Here is a 12,621-nt window from a genome sequence, read left to right as displayed (position 1 = left end):
TATACCAATCCTGAAGCACTAGTTACAAAAAAATCATCGTCCCAAAGTAAGCTTAGCAAAGCTTGTGTTATGGGTACTAAGCAACGGATAAATATAATTATATAAATTGACACTATTCTTAACCCCTGGTGTTGCAGATGTTTATGGGCGGTGGTGATCTCTTACCGTCAGGAGACCCACATGCTCGTTTGCCATCCAATCGAATAAAAAAAAACTAGGATTATCTTTTTAGTGACGCAGGCTAATGGATTATACAGATATATAATAATTATTTTCTCAACAATACTATAATCAATAAAGATAATGGCTTCACTTAAGTACTTACAGTAAATCAATAAAATAATGTTACTGTTGACTTAGAGAGCCACTATGGTTCGTAATATAGAAACGGGGATTTTCTTAAGAGCGTTTACACCTGCTGAGCTGGCAACGTTGCATTTTGTTAGTTTTTCTCGATTATTCCATAAAAATTTGATGAAAATTAAAAATATGGTCTGATATATAGAACTCTTCATAATATATAAGTAAATGTGTCTACTCCAATAATTATTCGTGATAGACTTTTATATTCTTTAAAAACGAATTGAGTAATATTTATTAACAGTTACGGATGTCAAAAAAATATCTACCACCGGTTCGGAAAACGGAGAAGAATCCGACAAGAAACTTAATGAGGTATATATTTTTTTAAACATATTTACAATATTATTAAATTAAGTATATCTAATACCTACATCAGAAGTTCATTTTTAACACAGTAGATTCGCTATTTGAAGTAAGGGATCGCCAATGCGGATCGGAATTATTAGTCCATGATATAATCATTAATTTTATAGCCTTAGATATTAATGTCTTCTTGACACTAGATTTGAATTTTGTATCCGTTTCATTGGTAATATTTTTTGGAATTTTATTAAAAACGTATGAAATTTCCCAGAAACGAGTTTTTCGTTTCAACCAGTCTGTGAGATGGAACTTTAAGCTTCCCTGTGTTTCTAGTAGCCTTTGGCTTATCGACGTTACCCATAGCGATAAACAAATACACGGACGGGGTCGCGAGCAACAGCCAGTGTAAACTAAATGTTTCTCAGCATGCACCAGTACTTGACGGCTCTTTGATTATAAAAGCGGAAGCGTGCGTCAAGGGCAATAAAAAAAGTATTGTAACTACCGCGCGGTTGTTGTCAAAACTTGCCAATGCATGGCTACTTTGTTTCCCAAAACAAAGTTGGACCGATTTTTTAATCACACCTGCGAATATACCGTTCAAGAACCAGCCAAGAGCGGGTCGGTCATATTTGTAGGTACTGTAGTGGACGGACGGTCCACTAGCTTAATTATTTCCCTATTTAAATTAAATGCACTTCTTTAAGATATTTTGTATGTATTTCAAGTTCAAGTTCCTACGTTGGCAGCTAGAATACAAGTCTTCTGTTTAACACCCTTGCGTCCGTTCCATATTATTATTCAAAAATAGAACTATGCTGCCAGCATCGAATCAACGGACACAAGAGATTAGTACAGTACCTATGTCAAAAATAGAAGCCGTGGTGCAGTGGTTTGACCTATCCTATCGCCTCTCAAGCAGAGGGTCGTGGGTTCAAACCCCGGCTCGCATGAGTTTTTCGAAATTCATGTGCTGAATTACTTATATTTGAAATTTACCACGAGCCTTGCGGTGAAGGAAAACATCGTGGGACGTATATAGGATGGGATGGTATGTCAAAATATTCGCAGAGTAGAGGTCACAGACACCGAAGAGCTGGTAGCTTCCTTGGACAAATAATTAGCTTTGCTATTCAGAGAACGCTTTAATGAACTACAGACAATTACTTTGCTCACACGCGACCTTATAGCTCCTATGCAACAAATGTGTGTTCATGCAGCTATTCCACCTCCGCACTGTAAGAACACACAAATCCCACAAACCCAACTATAACCATGAACTCAACCAAAGTGCACCTTCAGAGCAACAAAACCGTTCACCTGCTATACAAATCAACGCACGTAAAAAGAGCTCCTGGCGATATACCTGCGCAGTGAGCGAAATACGGACCAAGTTGGTGGCGGAGCAGTGGGGGACGCGGGAGGGGGCGTAGGAGCGCGCGCGGCCGTCACGCCATTGGCTTGTTAGTTGACAGATGCGCAAACGTATCCCCTCCACTAGCCACCCAGAGCTCTTTTTACGTGCGTTGACTTTTACCTTTTAGGATAATTGTGGTTACCTAAATAATAGATAACAAAATAAATAAATAAATATAAATGTCATGGGACACTCACACCAATAGACCTAGTCCCAAACTAAGCAAAGCTTGTACTATGGATACTAGGCAACGGATAAAAATATATAGATAAATACATACTAAAACACATATTGAACATCCAAGACCCGAGAACAAACATTCGTATTATTCATACAAATATCTGCCCCGGCCGGGACTCGAACCCAGGACCTCAAGCTTCGTAGTCGTTTCTCTAACCACTTGGCCATCCAGTCGTCAAATAAGTAAATAATTATGTATAAAATAAGTAGTTATCATTTAATTACGTCGTTACTACCGTGTTACCCGAAACTACTTCCGCGCAGAATTCAGTTATCGCTATTCCGCGGGAAATATGCAATTTCCCGGGATAAAAACTATCCTATGTCCTTCCCCGGGACTCAAACTAGCTGTATACCGAATTTCATCTAAATCGGTTCAGCAGCTTAGACGTGATGCAGTAACAAACAAACAAACAAATAAACAGACAAACTCCAACCTTTAGTTCAGTTCTTTGTTTAACAGTGGACATCTTCCGGTTGACGATGATAAATTAAAATTAATTTGTCTATTTATCAACTTTAACCAGTAGAGGCCCGCGAATCAATTTACTCACTCGTCGAACCGTAAACCATTGTCGGATTGGCAAAGCAGTCAATCATGGTTCGTCATGGAAAGCAGATGAACGTGACTAATTTAATTATGGATCACTGACAGCGTGTCCACATAGATACAGGGCATTCATGGGCGTAGCCACGGTGGGGCTGGCTCTGACCTGTAAGGCACCTAACCAAACCTAAAAAAATAAATCATCTAGGTACTAAACTACAAGCTTGCTAGTTACATATTATTTTAGACTGCTGCCCTACCCTGAGCCAATGGCTGGCTACGCCCATGTGCATTTGCATGTGTTAATGTCCATAGAACTTATAATAACCTAACCTAACCAACAAAAAGTTGGTCAACTCCCGACTTTGTCACTTCAAAGTTCAATATCTCAAAAACGGGTAAACCCACTGATGTTTTAAACTGTAGATACACATTGCCAAACAGCTGCGACTGTGGATCTACAGTTTAATACATCAGTGGGTAAACCGATTTAAATGATACATGTCTAAGAACCACATCGCTAGAACACCTGATTTCAAATAAAAAAACCGCATTCAAATCGGTCCACCCGTTTAAGAGCTACGATGCCAAAAACAGACACAGACACACATCGCGGTCAAACTTAAAACACCCTCTTTTAGCGTCGGGGGTTAAAAACAAGAATATTATAGCGGCGTATGTATAATCAAACAATTTGATTCCTATAGGCATTATAGAACCTGACATTTTACGTCATCCAATAAGAATTGCTATAGACGAACAAAAATTGTTTACTATATATGGCAAGGTTCTGTGGCCTAGTAATCAACTTGGTTGACTGTACTGGAAAATATTTTTCCCCGTATAACAATTTAGAAAAGTTAATACGCCCCCAATTGTCGATTCAGTCAGTCAAAAACGGCTGCAATGATTCGACTTTTATCAAACATAGCTAATGGTGCTCACACATTGGCTGTTATAACATTTTCTATAACGTTACAAAACATTTAAGCAGCAGTATAAAATATACCTTAACTTGGAATATTCCGTACAAAATACGAAATCCTTAGAAAAATATTTCTTATTTTTTTCGCAATGGCTATGGAACCCTATTTCGGGCGTGTCCGACACGCTCTTGGCCGGTTTATACTATATTAATTTAAAATCTTGCACAAAAATAGCCACAGAAAATTACTTTTAATTTTTCCGACGCAGTCCGTAACTAATCAATGATTGAGTTAATTGCTCAAAAAACCGGTAATTGCATCGATTGCATTTCAAACTAGCTGTTGTTTTCGACTTCGTCCTCGCAGAATTCTTTCTAGCGAGGTTCTTCACATTTTCATACTTCTAAAGTATATAGTACACACGAAAGTACCTACTTTTCAAATTGTCACCCCTTTTTTTCATCGCTTTGAAGGCTAATTTTACAACCTCAGCGATAAACGTAAGTTTCTAATCAACTTTTTTAACTAAATTCTATATTTCACGTCTCTAATTTCAAAAAGAACGATGTTTGAATACAGAATTCCACCGACCGTCTTACCAAATTGGGGGATGGTTTCAGTCTATCTCCGTACCAAATTTCATAATCAATTCAACGATTGAAGCACGAAGTGGTAACAGATAAACAGACAAGAGTAACTTTCGCATTTATAATATTAGTAAAGATAAGGATTGATGAATAATATTTAAATTGTTTGTGTTTGCATTAATTAATTGTAGACATAATTTAGTAAAATCTATGCAAACACAAAAAATACGTGAGCATTCAGTTTTAAACGATAATATAATATCTAAATAAATGCAGTATGTATTTTTTTTGTACAAGCACAAAAAGTAACCAGACTGTTTTAATAACGCTGCGCAGCGATATTGCAATTAATATTAAGTTCAGCATTAACTGGTTCGGAGTATATGTACACTCGAACCAATTGAATCGTGATCCGCTGTGGAACCTTTTCGTAGAAAAAGTCATAGTGACAAGCGAATTTATTATATGACACTTTCTGTGAGAACGTTCTACAGTGGGTCAGGAATCAAATGGTTCGACTGAAAATAACAGACTACAATAATCGTGTAGTGATACTTTGCGTGCTAATTAATTTTAACAAGAAAAAGTCGCAATTTTTGAAAAACACATTATGAAAGTATGTTTATTTACGTACTAGCTTTTGCCCGCGGCTTCGCCCGCGTGGAATTCGTTTATCGCGCATTGTTCCCTCAAGAACTGTGCATTTTTCCGGGATAACAAGTAGCCTATGTCACTCTCTGACCCATAAACTATGTCTATGCCAAAAATCACGTCGATCCGTCGCTCCGTTTCGACGTGAAAGACGTACAAACATACAAACACACAAAAACACACTTTCGCATTTCTAATATTAGTATGTGATGATGATGACGATCCGACCGATTTCGGCCATGGCGACCACCTCGACTCCTAGTTAGTTATTTGCCGCTCATGCACTCTAAGATGGCTTACATAGCCTATCTTAGCTGTGAACGTACCTACGTCCGTACTGTCTGCACGTAAGCACACCGTCCACGTAATTATAATAAATGGCAGCAGGTGGTCGAGACTTACGCTCGTCGCGTTTAGTATCGAGGTCGGCTTTACGCTGCTCCTCAAACTCGCGAACTTGCCTCTGCACTGTCCTGCGCCACTCAAGCCGCTGTGCTGCCAAATCTTCCCACCGCGATGGCTCGATGCGACACCTTTTCATTAGTATGTACCCTTAACCTTAACCCGGATAAGCCGCAGGTTCACTGTGGCTGCAGGACGCTACCAACTAAAGCAACTGGAAGTATATGGGGTTAGGCCTATGTCAAACAGTGGACATCGTACGTGATATAACAACGATGAACTGTCCTTAAAGTTTGTGGTTATTAACAAAAATAAACGTCAGGTCATGGCTCAAAAATTTCAAAGTGTAACTCATTACCACATGTTTTTCTGTCAAATAAACAATAAAGATATTACCTCGAAGCTTGACGATAGTATGATTGGTCACAGGCAATTATTTATTTAGCTCAGCTGGCAACATCTTGGTTCAGTGTAGTACCGAGTATGGATTCAGCGAGTGGATTAATATACATACAAGGTATTTTAAAAATATCGGTACCTATATATAAAAATGAATCCTTATTTGGGAAGTCACGCTATAACTTGAGGACGACTTTACCGATTTTATCTATTTCTTTTTAAGTTTTCTGATACTTTGTAGTTAGAAAGTTTTTACGGGAAAAAAACAAGGAATTTGCACAGAAATCAAGAAACTGTAAGCCGTCTAAGACACACACACACACCGCTTCGGAGCCACTTTTATCAATTTTAGGTTTTATTGATTGAGAATAAATTCAGAAATACTGAAAAATAGATCGAAACATGTTTGCAACCCCTAGCTGACAGCGTCGCCGACAAAGTGGTACAATAAAAAAAAGTAAAAAAAATTTTTTTAGGGTACCTCCCATAGACGCACGGGGTGTTTTTTTTTCTCGACTAACCCTACATTGTGGGGTATCGTTGGATAGGTCTTTTAAAACCATTGGGGGGATTGCTAAAGCAATTTTTCTATTCAGTGATCTGTTTGCGAAATATTCAACTGTAAAGTGCAAATTTTCATTGAAATCGAGCGCCCCCACCCCCCTCTACAATCTAAACTGTTAGGTGGAAAAATTTGAAAAATTCTATATCAAATTTACATGGAAAATTATAGCGGCGAAGATTGCTTGAGCAAGTAGTTTAAGAGTAAATAGCAGCCTAAGGTATAAAATATATACTCAAAGTAGAAAGATTCAGTACACAATACGTAATCCGCTCTCTTGGCCGGTTTTTTCGATGCTAACGTAGTTATTGGTAAAGGAATTTCTTGGTGGATTCTATTCGTGCTGTAACCGCACGGTCCTTGTGTTGTGTTGTGGTGGATCACATCACAAGCTCGTGACCTTGTACACGACACAATGCTCGTTCTGATCGCTGAACACTGACACTGAAATTAGCTATACTCTTGTAGGTATAATCAGCAGCAAAGGTAGACTAAGAGTTCATGGTAATACACGATTCTATTTTTAACCCCCCACGTAAAAAGAGGGTTATAAGTTTGCCCGCTATATGTGTGTGTCTGTCTGTGGTACCATTAGCTCTTAAAAGTGTGGACCGATTAAAATGCGGTTTTTTTAATTTAAAATCAGGTTTTCTAGCAATGGTTCTTAGACAGTTGGTTTAGCCGTTTTTGAGATATTGAACTTTGAAGTGACGAAGTCGGGGGTTTAACAAATTTTAGTTGGTTAGGTTATATATCTCAAAGTGAGGTACAGTCACCAGCATTAATATCTGCCACAGCGGAGCGTGCAAAAATATCTGACACGTCCTTCCGGCCCTAGAAATAGAGTCGTATCAGATATTTATGCACGCTTGTTGTGTCAGATATTGGTGCTGCTGACTGTACGTAGACCCCTAGGGATTTGCCATTCGATGGTAGGGAGTTCGCGACAAGATTTACGTAATGGTGGCTACAAGACGCAAGATGTTTCTTACATGGATTTGATACCCTTTATTGAAATAAATAACATTATATTATGATGTTGATTGAAATAAAAAACCTTACTTTCTTCAACAGACAATTTTATTATTTTCTTTGAACTGTCATTTGATTGTGATGGCGAGTGGCAGAAACGTTAGACAATATGGCCTCAGATATCACTTTGGGTAACAAATTTCTGAAAACAATGCATAGCCTATACACAGGGAGGTCCTGTAAACATACAGAGCATTATGTGTTTTGTCCATTATTTTTTTAACTCTATGTTATTTTATACGCATACATTAGCAAGCTTGTACAGTCAGCAACAAAGATATGAAAACAGCCAAAGTGCATAAAATATGTATATAAGACCTTAGTGTTCAGTGCCCTTAGTGTAAGTTTTCGGTTACAAAATACGTCTCGATCGCGTTCGCGTTAAAATCTCAATTTGTATGCAAATACGAACAGCGCCTCTAGCGGAACGTTTGCGATGTTCGTGTTTCCATACAACTTGAGATTTTACGCGAACGCGATCGAGACGTATTTTGTAACTAAAAACTTACACTAGGGGTACAGGTAATAAAGTCCTGTATACATATTTTTGGCACTTCAAACGTATGTATATTTTTGTTGCCGACTGTACCAGGTTTTACTAAATTTAGATTAAATTTTTAGGAAGTGGAGACTACGAAAAACCGTTAAAAGTCCGACATCATGAGAGTTACGTAATAGTATGGCGTACGCTGCGACTCCCAAACGGAAGGAACGATGCGTGCGCGCACTGCGCGCGCGGCATGCCAACGAGTTGCGAACTTGCCCTGATTTCTACCAAGGAGAAACTATACTAGCTCCATCCCATGTGCCTACGGACAGCAGTATGTTTAACAGACAAGCTATCGATGGGAAGAGGACGGCACTAATCAAGGATCAAGCACAACAGCCAATGGCATTGACGACTAGATGGCCTAGTGGTTAGAGAACCTGACTACGAAGCTTGAGGTCCCGGGTTCGATTCCCGTGTCGGGGCAGATATTTGTATGAAAAATACGAATGTTTGTTCTCGGGTCTTGGGTGTTTAATATGTATTTAAGTATGTATCTATATCTATTTAATTATATTTATCCGTTGCTTCGTACCCATAACACAAGCTTTGCTAAGCTTACTTTGGAACTAGGTCAATTGGTGTGAATTGTCCCGTGATATAGTTATAATGGCAATGGGCGGGCCACAACGCTCAAAGAATCCATACTAATATTATAAATGCCAAACTGTGTGTGTTTCTATGTTTGTCCGTCTTTCACGTCGAAACGGAGCGACATTTTTGGCATAGATATAGTTTATGGGTCAGAGAGTGATATAGGCTACTTTTTACCCCGGAAAAATGCACAGTTCCCGAGAGAACAGCGCGCGATAACAGAATTCGACGCGGGCAAAAACTAGTATGTCAATAAATCAGTCCCTGGTATAGTATGATTGAAAATAGGGATGTAGGTATTAAATTTAATAGACTACTCATATAAACCCAAAGGCGTAGCCAGGAATAGCCAGGATTCTGTTAAAGGGGTGGGGAGTAAAGGGTAGTCCGTGAGCTTTCATGCCAATCAGCTTCATTATGTAGAGGCCTACTTCTCTCTCTTCCCATTCATTTCTATATTTTCATTACATTTGTACAATGTACGAATGTTTACACGAATGTGTGTGCCCCCTGTTACGTATTTGTGACAGTAGTTTTAGGGTTCCGTAGCCAAAATGGAAAAACGTAACCCTTTTAGTTTCGCTATGTCTGTATGTCTGTCCGCGGCTATGCTCGGAGACCATCAGTGGTAGGAAGCTGTAACTTTGCACGGATATAATATGTAGCAACCAAGCCGACAAAATGGTACAAAAAATGTTTGCAAAGAAATTTTTTAGGGTACAGTCAGCATCAAAAGTAGCGGATCACTTTTTTACAATGTCGCATTGACATACATTGACAATCTTGCATGGCGTTTAGTACGTGGCTATGAAACGACAAAGTACGAATGTGTACCTACATCTACTTTTGATGCTGACTGTACCTCCCCTAGACGTAAAGTGGGGATGTTTTTTTTCTCATTCAACCCTATGGTGTGGGGTATCGTTGGATAGGTCTTTTAAAATCATTGGGGGGTGTGAAGACGATTTTTCATTTCATTGATCTGTTTCATGATTATAGTAATCTACCTATATAAGTATATCAAATTTTCAAGGAAAACTATAACGGTTAAGTTAGCTTGAGAATTATTGTTAGTTTAAGAGTAAATAGCAGCCTAAGGTATAAAAAATACCTAAACCTGGAAGATTCCGCAGGAAGTGCAAAATTCTTAGAATAATATTTAAGTATTAGGTACACTTCATTTTTTCGTAACGACTACGGAACCCTATCTTGGACGTGTCCGACACGCTCTTGGCCTGTTTTTTATCTGTGAAATGTGTTGCCAATCCTATTTTTTTATATGTGGACACCTAACTTTTACCAATGATGTATTTAGGTACTATCTAATAACGTAACAGACAGACAATCAGCAGTTATCAGTTTAAAAACGTTGCGTTTGCAATGGAGGAAAGTTACATAATGTGTGTCAAGAGATTGCGGCAAAATGGATACAACTATTAGTCGAGTGTCTATTAGTTAGTAATTACACAGGGAACTAAAGAACTGTTATACGCCATCACATATGTATAATGCTATTCGAGGGACGATAACAATGTTGTTGGTTTAGAAACGCAAATCTAAACACCGTATTTGGGCTCCACTGAAAAACAGCGTTTCGTCTGAACGCAATCATAATACGGTATTTGACTATTTTGTATATGTTTTATAAATTAAAACTACACAATGCCTGTTATCGAATAGAAAAATATTTTTTAAGCTACCTTTACAATTATCAAAGTTATAATGGTTTGAAATTCAAGATTAGACAGAGAAAGACATACTGGCATGTGACGTCACACGCCAGTACCGCCATACTTGCTGCATAGAGAAAAGCGTTTGAGAAAGAGACAGGTATATAGATTTTTCAAAAAATCACTATAAATCCAATTTTCAACCGATTTAAATTTTCTCTTCGCTAAACACTATCTGTATATCTATATTTTCATAATAATATTAAGATATGGCAAAATAAGGAGTTGTCAAATACCGTATTATGCTGAGTGAGGATTATTTTTTTTATGTGAATTTACCCCCGTTTCACCATCTAGTGATTAAATCTGTTTGTTTATTTGTTTGTTTGTTACTTCATCAGGTCTAAATCGCTGAACCGATTTAGATGGAATTCGGTATACAGATAGTTTGAGTCCCGGGGAAGGACAGGATAGTTTTAATCCCGGAAAATTGCATAGTTCCCACGGGATAGCGATAAACGTTCTGCGCGGACGGAGTCGCGGGTAACGGCTAGTTTGACGAATAAATGCGATGCCGTCTGTTTGTTTTGTTCGAATAGACAGACATTTATCCGTCAATTAAAAATTTTCAAACTTTCAGTAGCAGCCTGTGCTCAAAAACATAATACTATTCTTCTAGGTTCGAAAAATATAAACCTCATAAATAAATTCCTTCATTTATCTTAATTAGTATTAGGAGGATAAAAGGTTTCATTGTGTGTTTTATTTTTTATTTTTTAATGAAAACAAAAAGTACTGAAATGATTATAAAAAAATACTTAATAGAAAGCTATATTTTTCAGTGATTAATATCGGTTACATTTTATCCCACGAACGTATTAAATTCCCACGAGACAGGTAAAGTTACGAGCAACGGCTATAAATTATAATCGCGTGAAAATCGGAAAATTGCTTTTCAAGCGCCGCGAAAGAAAACTACAAAAACAAACGAACTCTTAATGTTACATTTACAAAAACAAACTTACCTTGAAAACAATAAAAATCACGTCTCAAATCACAAATAAAACACTGTAGTAAATGCACTTTTTTATCTGAGAGTTATTCAATTGTGACGAGTTCCCGCCAATTCAGAAGTCCGCCATTTTAAACGACATGCGCGCGCGCTTGCTACGGACGCACTAACTCGATGAAGGCTGCACTTGAGAAAACCAATAAGTATACTTTCGCTTAGTCAGTGTTGCATCAAAATGAAGTTTATTTCGATGGAAGTTGGTTGCGTTTTGGTGTGAACGCCAGTTGTTTTGTATTTTAAGGGGTAGTGCGCCAGCCAAGTTTTTAAAAATAATGTTAGAATTTAGTTTTTTTAGCCGATCTGCCCGAAGGAGGTTGTTTTTTGAATTTATTTTTCTGTCTGTGTGGCTATCAGGAGAGGGATTTTTTAAATTGTAACAATATGGGCTGTTAACTGACCGTTAAATGTGATGCCGTCTCTATTTGTTTTCTTCCAATAGACGGAGACGGCATCACACTTAACCGTCAGTTAAGACTAATCAATGGATGGTAAAACAGCCCCTAAGAGTAAATAAGCCCTATTTACATTGTTGTGAGTATTATAAAAATCAATTATGTATATTGTTACAGTAAATATATTATATGTTAAAACAACCATTTTCGCAAGAATATCAAAAATTATGAAAAAAAAAATATTTAAAATCATATTGCCAAAAAATTAAGAACTCAAAAAACTCAAACTTCAAAAACGAGTAGGTACTTACACAAGCCTCGGCCGGATTCTGGGGTTGCCGGCCTCACATCCCTGTCCGGCCTCGCTACGCTCGGCCGTCTATATCGGCTTGGCCGGCAACCCCCTACTTCCCGGCCTCTACAGTAATGTACTATTACACATTTCGTAATTGAGGTGTGATACGATATCTGGTTTTTGCAAGATAAAAGTCTATTGCGTATTCAAAAATCTTGGCCAACGCATCGTAACGACGCGTGACCTAATGAACTGACCTAGATTTTATTTGAACCAGAAAAATCAAAATGTGCATCTTAATCAAAGTACATAATAAACAAAGTACTTGAATCAAAACTCTGTCACGAAACTATTTTTTTTCTAACTAACAAACAAAAAAAATGTGGTGCCATGTTTGTCTTTTTCGGGGTAACTAATATTTAAGTAGAGAATTTTTTTAAATGTCACTGTTCCATACAAAAGTTCTACGCCGTCACTTTTTTCGGGGACAAATCAAGACAACGAAAAGAATTTTGACTCTTTTTGTATTTTTTTTCTTTACATGACGTTTAATCTATACAGTGTGTGGCCCAGAACCGGAGATAATAATAAAAATAAAAACAGAGGCTCTATAGATCACCAG

The 12,621-nt window shown here is 37.8% G+C and overlaps 1 protein-coding gene across 1 annotated transcript in view; it reads right to left on the bottom strand.

The window, feature by feature from the left end:
- The window catches only part of slif (cationic amino acid transporter slimfast), a 46,744-nt gene extending 35,341 nt beyond the window's left edge, over nt 1-11,403 (bottom strand). Inside the window, exon 1 of the mRNA XM_074099702.1 lies at nt 11,266-11,403. The gene's annotated coding sequence lies outside the window, so the exon portion shown is untranslated. The remainder of the gene's footprint in view (nt 1-11,265) is intronic.
- Nucleotides 11,404-12,621: the final 1,218 nt, after the last annotated feature.

The sequence above is a fragment of the Choristoneura fumiferana genome, chromosome 17 (genome assembly GCF_025370935.1).
Source record: "Choristoneura fumiferana chromosome 17, NRCan_CFum_1, whole genome shotgun sequence".
Taxonomy (NCBI): Eukaryota; Metazoa; Arthropoda; class Insecta; order Lepidoptera; family Tortricidae; genus Choristoneura; species Choristoneura fumiferana.
This window is presented reverse-complemented; position numbering and strand designations above follow the sequence as displayed.